Source organism: Oncorhynchus masou, unplaced genomic scaffold (assembly GCF_036934945.1).
Source record: "Oncorhynchus masou masou isolate Uvic2021 unplaced genomic scaffold, UVic_Omas_1.1 unplaced_scaffold_4311, whole genome shotgun sequence".
In the NCBI taxonomy this organism is placed as follows: Eukaryota; Metazoa; Chordata; class Actinopteri; order Salmoniformes; family Salmonidae; genus Oncorhynchus; species Oncorhynchus masou.
In genome coordinates, this window is record NW_027010705.1 from 1,362 (window position 1) to 17,500 (window position 16,139).

At 48.7% G+C, this 16,139-nt stretch overlaps 1 pseudogene; it reads right to left on the reverse strand.

Moving 5' to 3' along the window:
* Positions 1 to 612: 612 nt before the first annotated feature.
* The window catches only part of LOC135535005 (protein mono-ADP-ribosyltransferase TIPARP-like), a 27,159-nt pseudogene continuing 11,632 nt past the window's right edge, over positions 613 to 16,139 (reverse strand).

A 16,139-nucleotide genomic window follows, 5' to 3' on the forward strand; every position in this document is an offset into this window, starting at 1 on the left:
ATAAAGACTACCAGTGAGGACATAGTAATCCCATAAAGACTACTAACCTGTCTGTGAGGACATAGTAATCAAATAAAGACTGTCAGTGAGGACATAGTAATCCCATAAAGACTGTCAGTGAGGACATAGTAATCCCATAAAGACTACTAACCTGTCAGTGAGGACATAGTAATCCCATAAAGACTATTAACCTGTCAGTGAGGACATAGTAATCCCATAAAGACTACCAGTGAGGACATAGTAATCCCATAAAGACTACCAGTGAGGACATAGTAATCCCATAAAGACTATCAGTGAGCCTTAGTAATCCCATAAAGACTGTCAGTGAGGACATAGTAATCCCATAAAGACTACTAACCTGTCAGTGAGGACATAGTAATCTCATAAAGACTATTAACCTGTCAGTGAGGACATAGTAATCCCATAAAGACTGTCAGTGAGGACATAGTAATCCCATAAGACTACTAGCTGTCTGTGAGGACATAAGTAATCCCATAAAGACTACTAACCTGTCTGTGAGGACATAGTAATCCATAAAGACTGTCAGTGAGGACATAGTAATCCCATAAAGACTGAGGACATAGTAATCCCATAAAGACTACTAACCTGTCTGTGAGGACATAGTAATCCCATAAAGACTACTAACCTGTCTGTGAGGACATAGTAATCCCATAAAGACTGTCAGTGAGGACATAGTAATCCCATAAAGACTACTAACCTGTCTGTGAGGACATAGTAATCCCATAAAGACTACTAACCTGTCAGTGAGGACATAGTAATCCCATAAAGACTACCAGTGAGGACATAGTAATCCCATAAAGACTACCAGTGAGGACATAGTAATCCCATAAAGACTACTAACCTGTCTGTGAGGACATAGTATTCCCATAAAGACTACCAGTGAGGACATAGTAATCCCATAAAGACTACTAACCTGTCTGTGAGGACATAGTAATCCCATAAAGACTACCAGTGAGGACATAGTAATCCCATAAAGACTACTAACCTGTCTGTGAGGACATAGTAATCCCATAAAGACTGTCAGTGAGGACATAGTAATCCCATAAAGACTGTCAGTGAGGACATAGTAATCCCATAAAGACTACCAGTGAGGACATAGTAATCCCATAAAGACTGTCAGTGAGGACATAGTAATCCCATAAAGACTACCAACCTGCCAGTGAGCACTTTGGCCAGGAACATGGAGTGGATCCCTTTAGGAGAGCGCTTGGAGAAGTTATGGGAGTAGACGGCCTTGCGGGCGAAGTAGAGCCTTGTCCGAACATGGTGAAATGTTTGCCACTGACACGCGGGTCAAAGTTGTGTTTGCAGATGCCCTCTACCACCTCAGTGGAGGTGCCGTGGAAAAGGTGACGCTCGCTCAGCATCCTGTCCATCTCCGAGACGGCGAGACATGTACTCCTTCTTCCTGTCAGGGGGAGAGGAGGGGGAGTTATTAATGGTGTCTTCAGTCTCGTGATCGCATGTGTGTTATTTTATTATTTATTATTATTTATTTTATTTTTGACATATTTAGTGATTGAATGTTTACACTTTTGAACCAGATACAGTGAAACAGCTTTAACTCTACAGTCTGGTCTATTTGAGTCACTGATTCTACCAAGTACGACACGAACACACACACACACACACACACACACACACACACACACACACACACACACACACACACACACACACACACACGAACACACACACACGAACACACACACACACACACACACACACACACACACACACACACACACACACTCATCCTCTCTGTGCTCTATTCCCTTCTGCCGTATCTATGGCAATGGGCTGTATAAAAAAAAAATCAAGGACCCACTTCCTGTGGTTCTGAATCCCGGTTCTCACGGTCTCACCTTCACAAGTGGGTTACACTAATCGTGAGAGCCCAGCTGTGTGTTCAGACACACACACACACACACTGAACACACACATACACACACACAGCTTGGCTCTCACCATTCGTACAGAACAAAGCACCCACAGCATTCAGTCATATTGAAACACAACACGAACCACAACAACACCAATGACCTCTTTTTTGGCCCCAATTGAAAGCATTCTGGTGCATTCTGGCATCAGAGCCATTTAGCCTGGAACAGACCCCTTCCAGAGCATTCATATTCAGGACATAGCAGAGAGACATCAGTCTTTCCCTAGGTCTGGTCTAAAGCAGGACCAGACACAGTCTTTCCCCCTAGGTCTGGTCTAAAGCAGGATCAGGCATCAGTCTTTGCCCTAGGTCTGGTCTAAAGCAGGATCAGACAACAGTCTTTGCCCTAGGTCTGGTCTAAAGCAGGATCAGGCATCAGTCTTTGCCCTAGGTCTGGTCTAAAGCAGGATCAGGCAACAGTCTTTGCCCTAGGTCTGGTCTAAAGCAGGATCAGGCATCAGTCTTTGCCCTAGGTCTGGTCTAAAGCAGGATCAGGCATCAGTCTTTCCCCTAGGTCTGGTCTAAAGCAGGATCAGGCATCAGTCTTTGCCCTAGGTCTGGTCTAAAGCAGGATCAGACATCAGTCTTTGCCCTAGGTCTGGTCTAAAGCAGGATCAGGCATCAGTCTTTGCCCTAGGTCTGGTCTAAAGCAGGACCAGACATCAGTCTTTCCCCTAGGTCTGGTCTAAAGCAGGATCAGGCATCAGTCTTTGCCCTAGGTCTGGTCTAAAGCAGGATCAGGCATCAGTCTTTGCCCTAGGTCTGGTCTAAAGCAGGATCAGGCATCAGTCTTTGCCCTAGGTCTGGTCTAAAGCAGGATCAGGCATCAGTCTTTCCCCTAGGTCTGGTCTAAAGCAGGATCAAGGTCTGGTCTAAAGCAGGATCAGGCATCAGTCTTTGCCCTAGGTCTGGTCTAAAGCAGGATCAGACATCAGTCTTTCCCCTAGGTCTGGTCTAAAGCAGGATCAGGCATCAGTCTTTGCCCTAGGTCTGGTCTAAAGCAGGATCAGGCATCAGTCTTTGCCCTAGGTCTGGTCTAAAGCAGGATCAGACATCAGTCTTTGCCCTAGGTCTGGTCTAAAGCAGGATAAGGCATCAGTCTTTGCCCTAGGTCTGGTCTAAAGCAGGATCAGACATCAGCCTTTGCCCTAGGTCTGGTCTAAAGCAGGATCAGGCATCAGTCTTTGCCCTAGGTCTGGTCTAAAGCAGGATCAGGCATCAGTCTTTGCCCTAGGTCTGGTCTAAAGCAGGTTCAGACATCAGTCTTTGCCCTAGGTCTGGTCTAAAGCAGGATCAGACATCAGTCTTTCCCTAGGTCTGGTCTAAAGCAGGATCAGACATCAGTCTTTCCCTAGGTCTGGTCTAAAGCAGGATCAGACATCCGTCTTTGCCCTAGGTCTGGTCTAAAGCAGGATCAGGCATCAGTCTTTGAGGTCTGGTCTAAGCAGGACCAGACATAAGTCTTTCCCCTAGGTCTGGTCTAAAGCAAAGCAGGATCAGGATCAGACATCAGTCTTTGCCCTAGGTCTGGTCTAAAGCAGGATCAGACATCAGTCTTTCCCTAGGTCTGGTCTAAAGCAGGATCAGACATCAGTCTTTCCCTAGGTCTGGTCTAAAGCAGGATCAGACATCAGTCTTTGCCCTAGGTCTGGTCTAAAGCAGGATCAGGCATCAGTCTTTGCCCTAGGTCTGGTCTAAAGCAGGACCAGACATCAGTCTTTGCCCTAGGTCTGGTCTAAAGCAGGATCAGGCATCAGTCTTTGCCCAGGTCTGGTCTAAAGCAGGATAAGACATCAGTCTTTCCCCTAGGTCTGGTCTAAAGCAGGATCAGACATCAGTCTTTGCCCTAGGTCTGGTCTAAAGCAGGATCAGACATCCATCTTTGCCCTAGGTCTGGTCTAGCAGGATCAGACATCAGTCTTTGCCCTAGGTCTGGTCTAAAGCAGGATCAGACATCAGTCTTTGCCCAGGTCTGGTCTAAACAGGATCAGACATCAGTCTTTGCCCTAGGTCTGGTCTAATCAGACATCAGTCTTTGCCCTAGAAGTCCATCTAAAGCAGGATCAGACATCAGTCTTTGCCCTAGGTCTGGTCTAAAGCAGGATTAGGCATCAGTCTTTCCCCTAGGTCTGGTCTAAAGCAGGATCAGGCATCAGTCTTTGCCCTAGGTCTGGTCTAAAGCAGGACCAGACATCAGTCTTTGCCCTAGGTCTGGTCTCAGACATCAGTCTTTGCCCTAGGTCTGGTCTAAAAAGCAGGATCAGGCATCAGTCTTTGCCCTAGGTCTGGTCTAAAGCAGGACCAGACAGTCTTTGCCCTAGTCTTTCCCCCTAGGTCTGGTCTAAAGGCAGGAGTCTTTCCCCAGGTCTGGTCTAAAGCAGGATCAGGCATCAGTCTTTGCCCTAGGTCTGGTCTAAAGCAGGATCAGGCATCAGTCTTTGCCCCTGGTCTAAAGCAGGATCAGACAACAGTCTTGCCCTAGGTCTGGTCTAAAGCAGGATCAGGCATCAGTCTTTGCCCTAGGTCTGGTCTAAAGCAGGATCCATCAGTCTTTGCCCTAGGTCTGGTCTAAACAGGATCAGAAACAGTCTTTCCCTAGGTCTGGTCTAAAGCAGGATCAGGCATCAGTCTTTCCCTAGGTCTGGTCTAAAGCAGGATCAGGCATCAGTCTTTGCCCTAGGTCTGGTCTAAAGCAGGATCAGACATCAGTCTTTGCCCTAGGTCTGGTCTAAAGCAGGATCAGGCATCAGTCTTTCCCCTAGGTCTGGTCTAAAGCAGGATCAGGCATCAGTCTTTGCCCTAGGTCTGGTCTAAAGCAGGATCAGGCATCAGTCTTTGCCCTAGGTCTGGTCTAAAAGGATCAGACATCAGTCTTTCCCCTAGGTCTGGTCTAAAGCAGGATCAGGCATCAGTCTTTGCCCTAGGTCTGGTCTAAAGCAGGATCAGGCATCAGTCTTTGCCCTAGGTCTGGTCTAAAGCAGGATCAGACATCAGTCTTTGCCCTAGGTCTGGTCTAAAGCAGGATAAGGCATCAGTCTTTGCCCCTAGGTCTGGTCTAAAGCAGGATCAGGCATCAGTCTTTGCCCTAGGTCCTAAAGCAGGATCAGGCATCAGTCTTTGCCCTAGGTCTGGTCTAAAGCAGGATCAGACATCAGTCTTTGCCCTAGGTCTGGTCTAAAGCAGGATAAGACATCAGTCTTTGGAGGTCTGGTCTAAAGCAGGATCAGACATCAGTCTTTGCCCTAGGTCTGGTCTAAAGCAGGATCAGACATCAGTCTTTCCCTAGGTCTGGTCTAAAGCAGGATCACATCCGTCTTTGCCCTAGGTCTGGTCTAAAGCAGGATCAGGCATCAGTCTTTGCCCTAGGTCTGGTCTAAGCAGGACAGACTAACTAGGTCTGGTCTAAAGCAGGATCAGACATCAGTCTTTGCCCTAGGTCTGGTCTAAAGCAGGATCAGACATCAGTCTTTGCCCTAGGTCTGGTCTAAAGCAGGATCAGACATCAGTCTTTCCCTAGGTCTGGTCTAAAGCAGGTCAGGCATCAGTCTTTCCCCTAGGTCTGGTCTAAAGCAGGATCAGACATCAGTCTTTGCCCTAGGTCTGGTCTAAAGCAGGACCAGACATCAGTCTTTGCCCTAGGTCTGGTCTAAAGCAGGATCAGACATCAGTCTTTGCCCTAGGTCTGGTCTAAAGCAGGACCAGACATCAGTCTTTCCCCTCTAGGTCTGGTCTAAAGCAGGATAAGGCATCAGTCTTTGCCCTAGGTCTGGTCTAAAGCAGGATCAGACATCAGTCTTTCCCCTAGGTCTGGTCTAAAGCAGGATCAGACATCAGTCTTTGCCCTAGGTCTGGTCTAAAGCAGGATCAGGCATCAGTCTTTCCCCCTAGGTCTGGTCTAAAGCAGGACCAGACATCAGTCTTTGCCCTAGGTCTGGTCTAAAGCAGGACCAGACATCAGTCACCCTAGGTCTGGTCTAAAGCAGGATCAGACATCCATCTTTGCCCTAGGTCTGGTCTAAAGCAGATCAGACATCAGTCTTTGCCCTAGGTCTGGTCTAAAGCAGGATCAGACATCAGTCTTTGCCCTAGGTCTGGTCTAAAGCAGGATCAGACATCAGTCTTGCCCTAGGTCTGGTCTAAAGCAGGATCAGACATCAGTCTTTGCCCTAGGTCTGGTCTAAAGCAGGACCAGACATCAGTCTTTGCCCTAGGTCTGGTCAAAGCAGATGGCATAGTCTTTCCCCTAGGTCTGGTCTAAAGCAGGATCAGGCATCAGTCTTTGCCCTAGGTCTGGTCTAAAGCAGGACCAGACATCAGTCTTTGCCCTAGGTCTGGTCTAAAGCAGGATCAGGCATCAGTCTTTGCCCTAGGTCTGGTCTAAAGCAGGATCAGGCATCAGTCTTTGCCCTAGGTCTGGTCTAAAGCAGGACCAGACATCAGTCTTTGCCCTAGGTCTGGTCTAAAGCAGGACCAGACATCAGTCTTTGCCCTAGGTCTGGTCTAAAGCAGGACCAGACATCAGTCTTTCCCCTAGGTCTGGTCTAAAGCAGGATCAGGCATCAGTCTTTGCCCTAGGTCTGGTCTAAAGAGGACCAGTGTAGCAGCCATCTATCTACAGGAACACAAGAGCCGTGATTCAGACATTCACAACAAACTAACTGCTAATAAGTGTGTAGCTACTAACTCAACCATCTCCTTACCTCCGCCAGGACCCAGGTGAATCTCTGTGTAATAACATACCCATTTAATAACTGTGTAATAACTATGATAACTCACCTCTTGTATTTCTCCCAGAGGAAGGGATTCTGGACGCGGAGGATCTTCAGGATGCGGAACTTGGTTTCGGACACCGTCTTGTGGAAGAGGGTGTAGACGGTCCGATAGCTCCGGTCGTCACGGGATACCGGAACCTGCAGGAAGTCCTGGCTGGTCGTCATGGGTAACCATGTTTCCGGAATACGCCGGGAGGGTTGGTGAAGGTGGGAGACAGGGGTAGAGAAACAGACAGATCCAGAGTGGAGGAGGAGATGGGGAAAGAGGAGAGGCCACCAAGAGTCCTGGAAAAGAGAAGAATGGGAGGGAGGAGAGACAGATTTATACACCAGTCCTGGGAATATTATATTATAAACCACATCCGGAACAATACAACAATATGTTATTTCATTAGAAGCTACGCTAACGCTGAATAAACAATAAAACTGCATCTCCACCACATCCTGCATTATAACCAACATGATCCCTGTCACCCACGATGGTGTCATAGTTCCTGTCACCCACGATGGTGTCATAGTTCCTGTCACCCACGATGGTGTCCTAGTCCCTGTCACCCACGATGGTGTCATAGTTCCTGTCACCCGCTATGATGTCATAGTTCCTGTCACCCACGATGGTGTCCTAGTCCCTGTCACCCACGATGGTGTCATAGTTCCTGTCACCTATGATGGTGTCATAGTTCCTGTCACCCGCGATGATGTCATAGTTCCTGTCACCCGCGATGATGTCATAGTCCCTGTCACCCACGATGGTGTCATAGTTCCTGTCACCCGCGATGATGTCATAGTCCCTGTCACCCACGATGGTGGTCATAGTTCCTGTCACCCGCGATGATGTCATAGTTCCTGTCACCCGCGATGATGTCATAGTTCCTGTCACCCTCGATGGTGTCATAGATCCTGTCACCCGCGATGATGTCATAGTTCCTGTCGCCCACGACGATGTCATAGTTCCTGTCACCCACGATGGTGTCACAGTGCTAGAAGCAGGGCGATACTCTACTACAGCAGCGGCAGCCAAAGAGAAGACTATGACATTCACAGAAATGAGAGCTGACACAGGATGAGAGAAACACAAAGCACGGGCATATCGGGAGGCTGTCACATGGCCCGGCCCGTCTGTCATTTGAGTCACCAACAGTAAGATCAGATGGATAGATGCTTAATGGAACCTCATCTCCGTGTCTGAAGTGTGTGATTCTCTGCTTCAGAGTGACAGTTTCTCTTTCTCTCCCTCCCTCTCTCTCCCTTGAGTCTCATCTTTCATCTCAGTTCTGTCTTGCTTTGTTTGAGAGAGGAAGTCCCCACAATCTGAGGCTTTATTCTCCCAGAGAGGATCACAGGAAAGAGAGAGAGAGAAAGACTGTAATGAAAGAACCAGATAGCACAAGGAAGGGGGAAGATAAAAGAGATGGATAGATGCAGGAAGAGAGGAAGAGAGGAAGAGAGGAGGAGAGGAGGAGAGGAAAGAGAGGAAGGAAGAGGAAGAGAGAAAGGCTGTAATGAAAGAACCAGATAGCACAAGGAAGGGGAAGATAAAGAGATGGATAGATGCAGGAGGAGAGGAGGAGAGGAAGAGAGGAAGAGAGGAAGAGAGAAAGGCTGTAATGAAAGAACCAGATAGCACAAGGGAAGGGGGAAGATAAAGAGATGGATAGATGCAGGAAGAGAGGAAGAGAGGAAGAGAGGAGGAGAGAGAGGGAGAGGAGAGGAAGAGAGGAGAGAGGAGAAGAGAAAGACTGTAATGAAAGAACCAGATAGCACAAGGGGAAGGGGAAGATAAAGAGATGGATAGATGCAGGAGGAGAGGAGGAGAGGAAGAGAGGAAGAGGGAAGAAGGCTGTAATGAAAGAACCAGATAGCACAAGGGAAGGGGGAAGATAAAGAGATGGATAGATGCAGGAGGAGAGGAGGAGAGGAAGAGAGAGGAAGAGGAAGAGAGAAAGGCTGTAATGAAAGAACCAGATAGCACAAGGGAAGGGGAAGATAAAGAGATGGATAGATGCAGGAGGAGGAGGAGGAGAGGAAGAGAGGAAGAGAAGAAGAGAGAAAGGCTGTAATGAAAGAACCAGATAGCACAAGGGAAGGGGGAAGATAAAGAGATGGATAGATGCAGGAGGAGAGGAGGAGAGGAGGAGAGGAAGAGAGAGAAAGACTGTAATGAAAGAACCAGATAGCACGAGGGAAGGGGGAAGATAAAGAGATGGATAGATGCAGGAGGAGAGGAGGAGAGGAAGAGAGAGAGAGGAAGAGAGAGAGAGAAAATGACTTAATGAAAGAACCAGATAGCACGAGGGAAGTTGGAAGATAAAGAGATGGATAGATGCAGGAGGAGAGGAGGAGAGGAGGAGAGAGAGAGAGAAAGACTGTAATGAAAGAACCAGATAGCACAAGGGAAGGGGGAAGACAAAGAGATGGATAGATGCAGGAGGAGAGGAGGAGAGGAGGAGAGGAAGAGAGGAAGAGAGGAAGAGAGGAAGAGAGGAAGAGAGGAAGAGGTGAAAGCATGAAGGAGGGGGGATGTGTTTCAGCAAGGTGAACAGACACGTGTGTTTGTGTGTGGGTTTGTGTGTGTGTGTGTTTGTGTGTGTGTTTGCCCAAGTGAGAACTATCTCCCAAGCAGATACAGAGCCAATCAAGCTCATGCACCCACACATACACACATACACACACCCACACAGGCACGTACCCACACAGGCACGCACCCACCCAGACACGCACCCACACAGAGACACACACCTACATAGGCACGCACACTGAACTCAAAATGACCACGGTAAGATTGCATTTTATTGCGAGAGGAGACTAATGACTCGGTGACTAGAGCAGAGGAGACTCATGACTCCGTGACTAGAGCAGAGGGAGACTCATGACTCGGTGACTAGAGCAGAGGAGACTAATGACTCGGTGACTAGAGCAGAGGAGACTAATGACTCGGTGACTAGAGCAGAGGAGACTAATGACTGGTGACTAGAGCAGAGGAGACTAATGACTCGGTGACTAGAGCAGAGGAGACTCATGACTCTGTGACTAGAGCAGAGGAGACTAATGACTCGGTGACTAGAGCAGAGGAGACTAATGACTCGGTGACTAGAGCAGAGGAGACTAATGACTCGGTGACTAGAGCAGAGGAGACTAATGACTCGGTGACTAGAGCAGAGGAGACTAATGACTCGGTGACTAGAGCAGAGGAGACTAAAGACTCGGTGACTAGAGCAGAGAGGAGACTAATGACTCGGTGACTAGAGCAGAGGAGACTCATGACTTCATTGACTAGAGCAGAGGAGACTAATGACTCAGTGACTAGAGCAGAGGAGACTCATGACTCGGTGACTAGAGCAGGAGACTCATGACTGGGTGACTAGAGGGGCGGGGGCAGGGACAGGGGCAGGGCAGGTCAGCACTGTGTTCTGGTAGTTAGCATAATGTGCTACACTACACTAGGGCCTGTCTGTCTGCTACTTCCAGGGGAGAGACTGACTGACTGTCTGCTACTTCAGGGGAGAGACTGACTGACTGACTGTCTGTCTGCTACTTCAGGGAGAGACTGACTGACTGACTGTCTGCTACTTCAGGGGAGGAGACTGACAAACTGACTGACTGTCTGCTACTTCAGGGGAGAGACTGACTGACGGACTGTCTGTCTGCTACTTCAGGGGGGAGAATGACTGACTGACTGACTGACTGACTGTCTGCTACTTCAGGGAGAGACTGACTGACTGACTGACTGTCTGTATGCTACTTCAGGGAGGAATGACTGACTGACTGACTGTCTGTCTGCTACTTCAGGGAGAGACTGACTGACTGACTGACTGTCTGTCTGCTACTTCAGGGAGGAATGACTGTCTCTATAGAACTGTTTAATACTGACACTAAGCCAGGACAGATGTGAGTGTTTGGTGTGGTCACCATGCTGGCATTCATGTCCAACCATAGTGTGTTATGGTACCATCCATACAAGACACGTTATGGTAGCAGCAGTCTCCAGTGTACTATGGTTGTTATGGTAGCGCAGTCTCAGTGTACTATGGTTGTTATGGTAGCAGCAGTCTCCAGTGTACTATGGTTGTTATGGTAGCAGCAGTCTCCAGTGTACTATGGTTGTTATGGTAGCAGCAGTCTCCAGTAATATATGGTTGTTATGGTAGCAGCAGTCTCCAGTGTACTATGGTTGTTATGGTAGCAGCAGTCTCAGTGTACTATGGTTGTTATGGTAGCAGCAGTCTCCAGTGTACTATGGTTGTTATGGTAGCAGCAGTCTCCAGTGTACAATGGTTGTTATGGTAACAGTCTCCAGTGTACAATGGTTGTTATGGTAGCAGCAGTCTCCAGTGTACTATGGTTGTTATGGTAGCAGCAGTCTCCAGTGTACTATGGTTGTTATGGTAGCAGCAGTCTCTAGTGTAATATGGTTGTTATGGTAGCAGCACTGCCCCTGGGGAGCTCTGGATAAGAGCGTCTCCTAAAGCTGGGCGTCTCGTCAGTAGATTGAAATGTGAATGTATAGCTAGTAAACAGTGGACAAAACATTAAGAACATCTCCCTGATATTGAGTTGCATCCTCTCCTTTTTGCCATCAGAACAGCCTCATTTTGTCAGAGCATGGACTCCTCTATAAGGTGTTGAAAGTGTTCAACAGGGATGCTGGCCCATGTGGACTCTATAAGGTGTTGAAAGTGTTCAACAGGGATGCTGGCCCATGTGGACTCTATAAGGTGTTGAAAGTGTTCAACAGGGATGCTGGCCCATGTGGACTCTATAAGGTGTTGAAAGTGTTCAACAGGGATGCTGGCCCATGTGGACTCTATAAGGTGTTGAAAGTGTTCAACAGGGATGCTGGCCCATGTGGACTCTATAAGGTGTTGAAAGTGTTCAACAGGGATGCTGGCCCATGTGGACTCTATAAGGTGTTGAAAGTGTTCAACAGGGATGCTGGCCCATGTGGACTCTATAAGGCGTTGAAAGTGTTCAACAGGGATGCTGGCCCATGTGGACTCTATAAGGTGTTGAAAGTGTTCAACAGGGATGCTGGCCCATGTGGACTCTATAAGGCGTTGAAAGCGTTCAACAGGGATGCTGGCCCATGTTGACTCTATAAGGCGTTGAAAGCGTTCAACAGGGATGCTGGCCCATGTGGACTCCATAAGGCGTTGAGAGCGTTCAACAGGGATGCTGGCCCATGTGGACTCCATGGCGTTGAAAGCGTTCAACAGGGTTGCTGGCCCATGTTGACTCCATAAGGCGTTGAAAGCGTTCAACAGGGATGCTGGCCCATGTTGACTCCATAAAGGCGTTGGCGTTCAACAGGGATGCTGGCCCATGTGGACTCCATAAGGCGTTGAGCGTTCAACAGGGATGCTGGCCCATGTGGACTCCATAAGGCATTGAGCGTTCACCAGGGACGCTGGCCCATGTTGACTCCATAAAGGCGTTGAAAAGCGTTCAACAGGGATGCTGGCCCAGGTTGACTCCATAAGGCGTTGAAGCGTTCAGCAGGGATGCTGGCCCATGTGGACTCCCTAAGGCATTGAGCGCGTTCAACAGGGATGCTGGCCCATGTGGACTCCATAAGGCGTTGAAAGCGTTCAACAGGGTTGCTGGCCCATGTGGACTCCATAAGGCGTTGAAAGCGTTCAACAGGGATGCTGGCCCATGTGGACTCCATAAAGGCGTTGGCGTTCAGCAGGGACGCTGGCCCATGTTGACTCCATAAGGCGTTGGCGTTCAACAGGGATGCTGGCCCATGTGGACTCCATAAGGCGTTGAAAGCATTCAACAGGGATGCTGGCCCATGTGGACTCCATAAGGCGTTGAGCGTTCAACAGGGATGCTGGCCCATGTGGACTCCATAAGGCGTCGAGCGTTCAGCAGGGACGCTGGCCCATGGACTCCATAAGGCGTCGAGCGTTCAGCAGGGACGCTGGCCCATGTGGACTCCAATGCTTCCCACAGTTGTGTCAAGTTGGCTGGATGTCCTTTGGGTGGTGGACCATTCTTGATATACAAGGAAAGCTTGTGAAAAAGCCAGCAGCGCTGCAGTTCTTGACACAAACCGGTGCGTCTGGCACCTACTACCATACCCCGTTCAAAGGCACTTCAATATGTTGTCTGGCCCATTCACCCTCTGAATGGCACAAATATCCATGTCTCAAATTGTCTCAAGGCTTAAAGCCTCTTAGAGCAGTCTCTAGTGTACTATGGTTGGTATGGTAGCAGCAGTCTCCAGTGTACTATGGTTGTTATGGTAGCAGCAGTCTCTAGTGTACTATGGTTGTTATGGTAGCAGCAGTCTCGAGTGTATTATGGTTGTTATGGTAGCAGCAGTCTCGAGTGTATTATGGTTGTTATGGTAGCAGCAGTCTCGAGTGTATTATGGTTGTTATGGTAGCAGCAGTCTCGAGTGTATTATGGTTGTTATGGTAGCAGCAGTCTCCTCCCCTTTCATCTACACTGATTGAAGTGGATTTAACAAGTGACATCAACAAGGGATCATGGCTTTCACCTGGATTCACCTGGTCACCTGTCCTGGAAAGAGCAAGTGTCCTGAATGTTTTACACACTCAGTGTGGTTGTGCTCCAGTACTCACTGTAGGTGTGGCGTGAGGACCACGGAGGAGAGGAAGAGGGGGCGTTTCTTGATCTGGCGTCTGAAGCCGAACACGGCGTTCTGCTGGAAGCCCTCTCTGATGTTGAGGATGTAGTGGTTCTGTAGGGTGATGAACCGGACCTCCTTCAGACCACGACCACCAGCCTCCTCTATCAGACGCACCACCGGCTGGAGGGAGAGAGGGTGGAGGGGAGGAGGGGGATGAGAGATTTAGTTAGATATATTATTTATAGGTGGTGATTTATTTATTTAACCTTTATTTTACTAGGCAAGTCAGTTAAGAACAAATTCTTATTTTCAATGACGGCCTAGGAACAGTGACTGTCTGTTAACTGCCTGTTCAGGGGCAGAACAACAGATTTGTACCTTGTCAGGTCGGGGATTTGAACTTGCAACCTTTCGGTTGCTAGTCCAACACTCTAACCACTAGGCTACCCTGCCGTCCCTACACTCTAACCACTAGGCTACCTGCCTCCTCTACACTCTAACCACTAGGCTACCAGCCACCTCTACACTCTAACCACTAGGCTACCTGCCTCCTCTACACTCTAACCACTAGGCTACCCTGCCGTCCCTACCCTCTAGGCTACCTGACGCCCCTACACTCTAACCACTAGGCTACCATGCCGTCCCTACACTCTAACCACTAGGCTACCCTGCCGTCCCTACCCTCTAACCACTAGGCTACCTGACGCCCCTACACTCTAACCACTAGGCTACCCTGCCGTCCCTACACTCTAACCACTAGGCTACCTGCCTCCTCTACACTCTAACCACTAGGCTACACTGCCGTCCCTACACTCTAACCACTAGGCTACACTGCCGCCTCTACACTCTAACCACTAGGCTACACTGCCGTCCCTACACTCTAATCACCTCGTCAATCCCCTCTCGCTGTGGCATCTCCCACCCTATACACTAGTCTGTCCATGTGCTCCGTAACAAACTGCTCTATCCACACTGATTGGTGAGGTCATTTAATGAGCTACACCTAAAAAGCTGTTTGTTTTACAAGTTTAAAAAGGAATATAAAGGGATTATATAAAGAGATACTTTCTTGGGGGTCCGGACCAGTTCAGAGAACTTTAATTTGCTGGTTCGGACCGGTTCAGAGATTCAGATCAATGGAACAGAACAACAAAAAAAATTGCGGTTCTGTACAGAACTAAACGATTGGAAAATAATTTTAGTTCCAACCCCTGCTTTGACACACACACACACACACACACACACACACACACACACACACACACACACACACACACACACACACACACACACACACACACACACACACACACAGAGAGACACAGAGACACTCACCTCAGAATATTCTCTCCAGCCGAAGTTGTCTCTGCAGTAGTATTTCCACACTGTGTGGCAGTTAGGCGGGGTTTGTGTTTGGGGGCGAGGAGAGCAGGGCTGGAGGGAGTGGTCAACCGTCTGACGTGGTCGAACTCCAGGTCACATACACGCATGGCATTGAAGTCTAAGGAAAACACACGACCCCTAGGAGAGGAGAGAACACGGTCAGTATCACTGAAGTCTAAGGACAACACCCGACCCCTAGGAGAGGAGAGAACACGGTCAGTATCACTGAAGTCTAAGGACAACACACGACCCCTAGAGAGAGAGAACACGGTCAGTATCACTGAAGTCTAAGGACAACACACGACCCCTAGGAGAGGAGAGAACACGGTCAGTATCACTGAAGTCTAAGGACAACACACGACCCCTAGGAGAGGAGAGAACATGGTCAGTATCACTGAAGTCTAAGGACAACACACGACCCCTAGGAGAGGAGAGAACATGGTCAGTATCACTGAAGTCTAAGGACAACACACGACCCCTAGGAGAGGAGAGAACACGGTCAGTATCACTGAAGTCTAAGGACAACACACGACCCCTAGGAGAGGAGAGAACACGGTCAGTATCACTGAAGTCTAAGGACAACACACGACCCCTAGGAGAGGAGAGAACACGGTCAGTATCACTGAAGTCTAAGGACAACACACGACCCCTAGGAGAGGAGAGAACACGGTCAGTATCACTGAAGTCTAAGGACAACACACGACCCCTAGGAGAGGAGAGAACACGGTCAGTATCACTGAAGTCTAAGGACAACACACGACCCCTAGGAGAGGAGAGAACACGGTCAGTATCACTTGACACAAAACCAACAGATACCACACACTGTTGTCAACTGTTATTGGAGTTCTGTGCTGTCAACACGAGCCGTATGAAATGATCATAATAAAGACAGATCACCAGAGAGACAGAGAGAGAGAGATAGAGAGGGAGACAGAGAGAGATAGAGAGAGACATAGAGACCAAGACAGAGAGACAGAGCAAAAGAGAGACAGAGAGAGAGACAGAGCCAGAGAGAGATAGAGAGACAGAGAGAGACAGAGCGAGAGAGAGAGAGACAGAGCCAGAGAGAGAGAGAGAGAGAGACAGAGAGAGACAGACAGAGAGAGATAGAGAGGGAGACAGAGAGAGACAGAGACAGAGACAGAGAGAGATAGAGAGAGACAGAGAGACCAAGACAGAGAGACAGAGCAAAAGAGAGACAGAGAGAGAGAGACGGAGCAAGAGAGAGATAGAGAGACAGAGAGAGAGAGACAGAGCGAGAGAGAGAGACAGAGAGACCAAGACAGAGAGACAGAGCGAAAGAGAGAGAGAGACAGAGCCAGAGAGAAACAGAGCGAGAGAGAGAGAAGGAGACCTCTGTTTGTCTGTGCTAGTCTTGGTCAAATCCTCATTCTGATCACTCAGTGTTTGAGCCCCAACCCCTCCC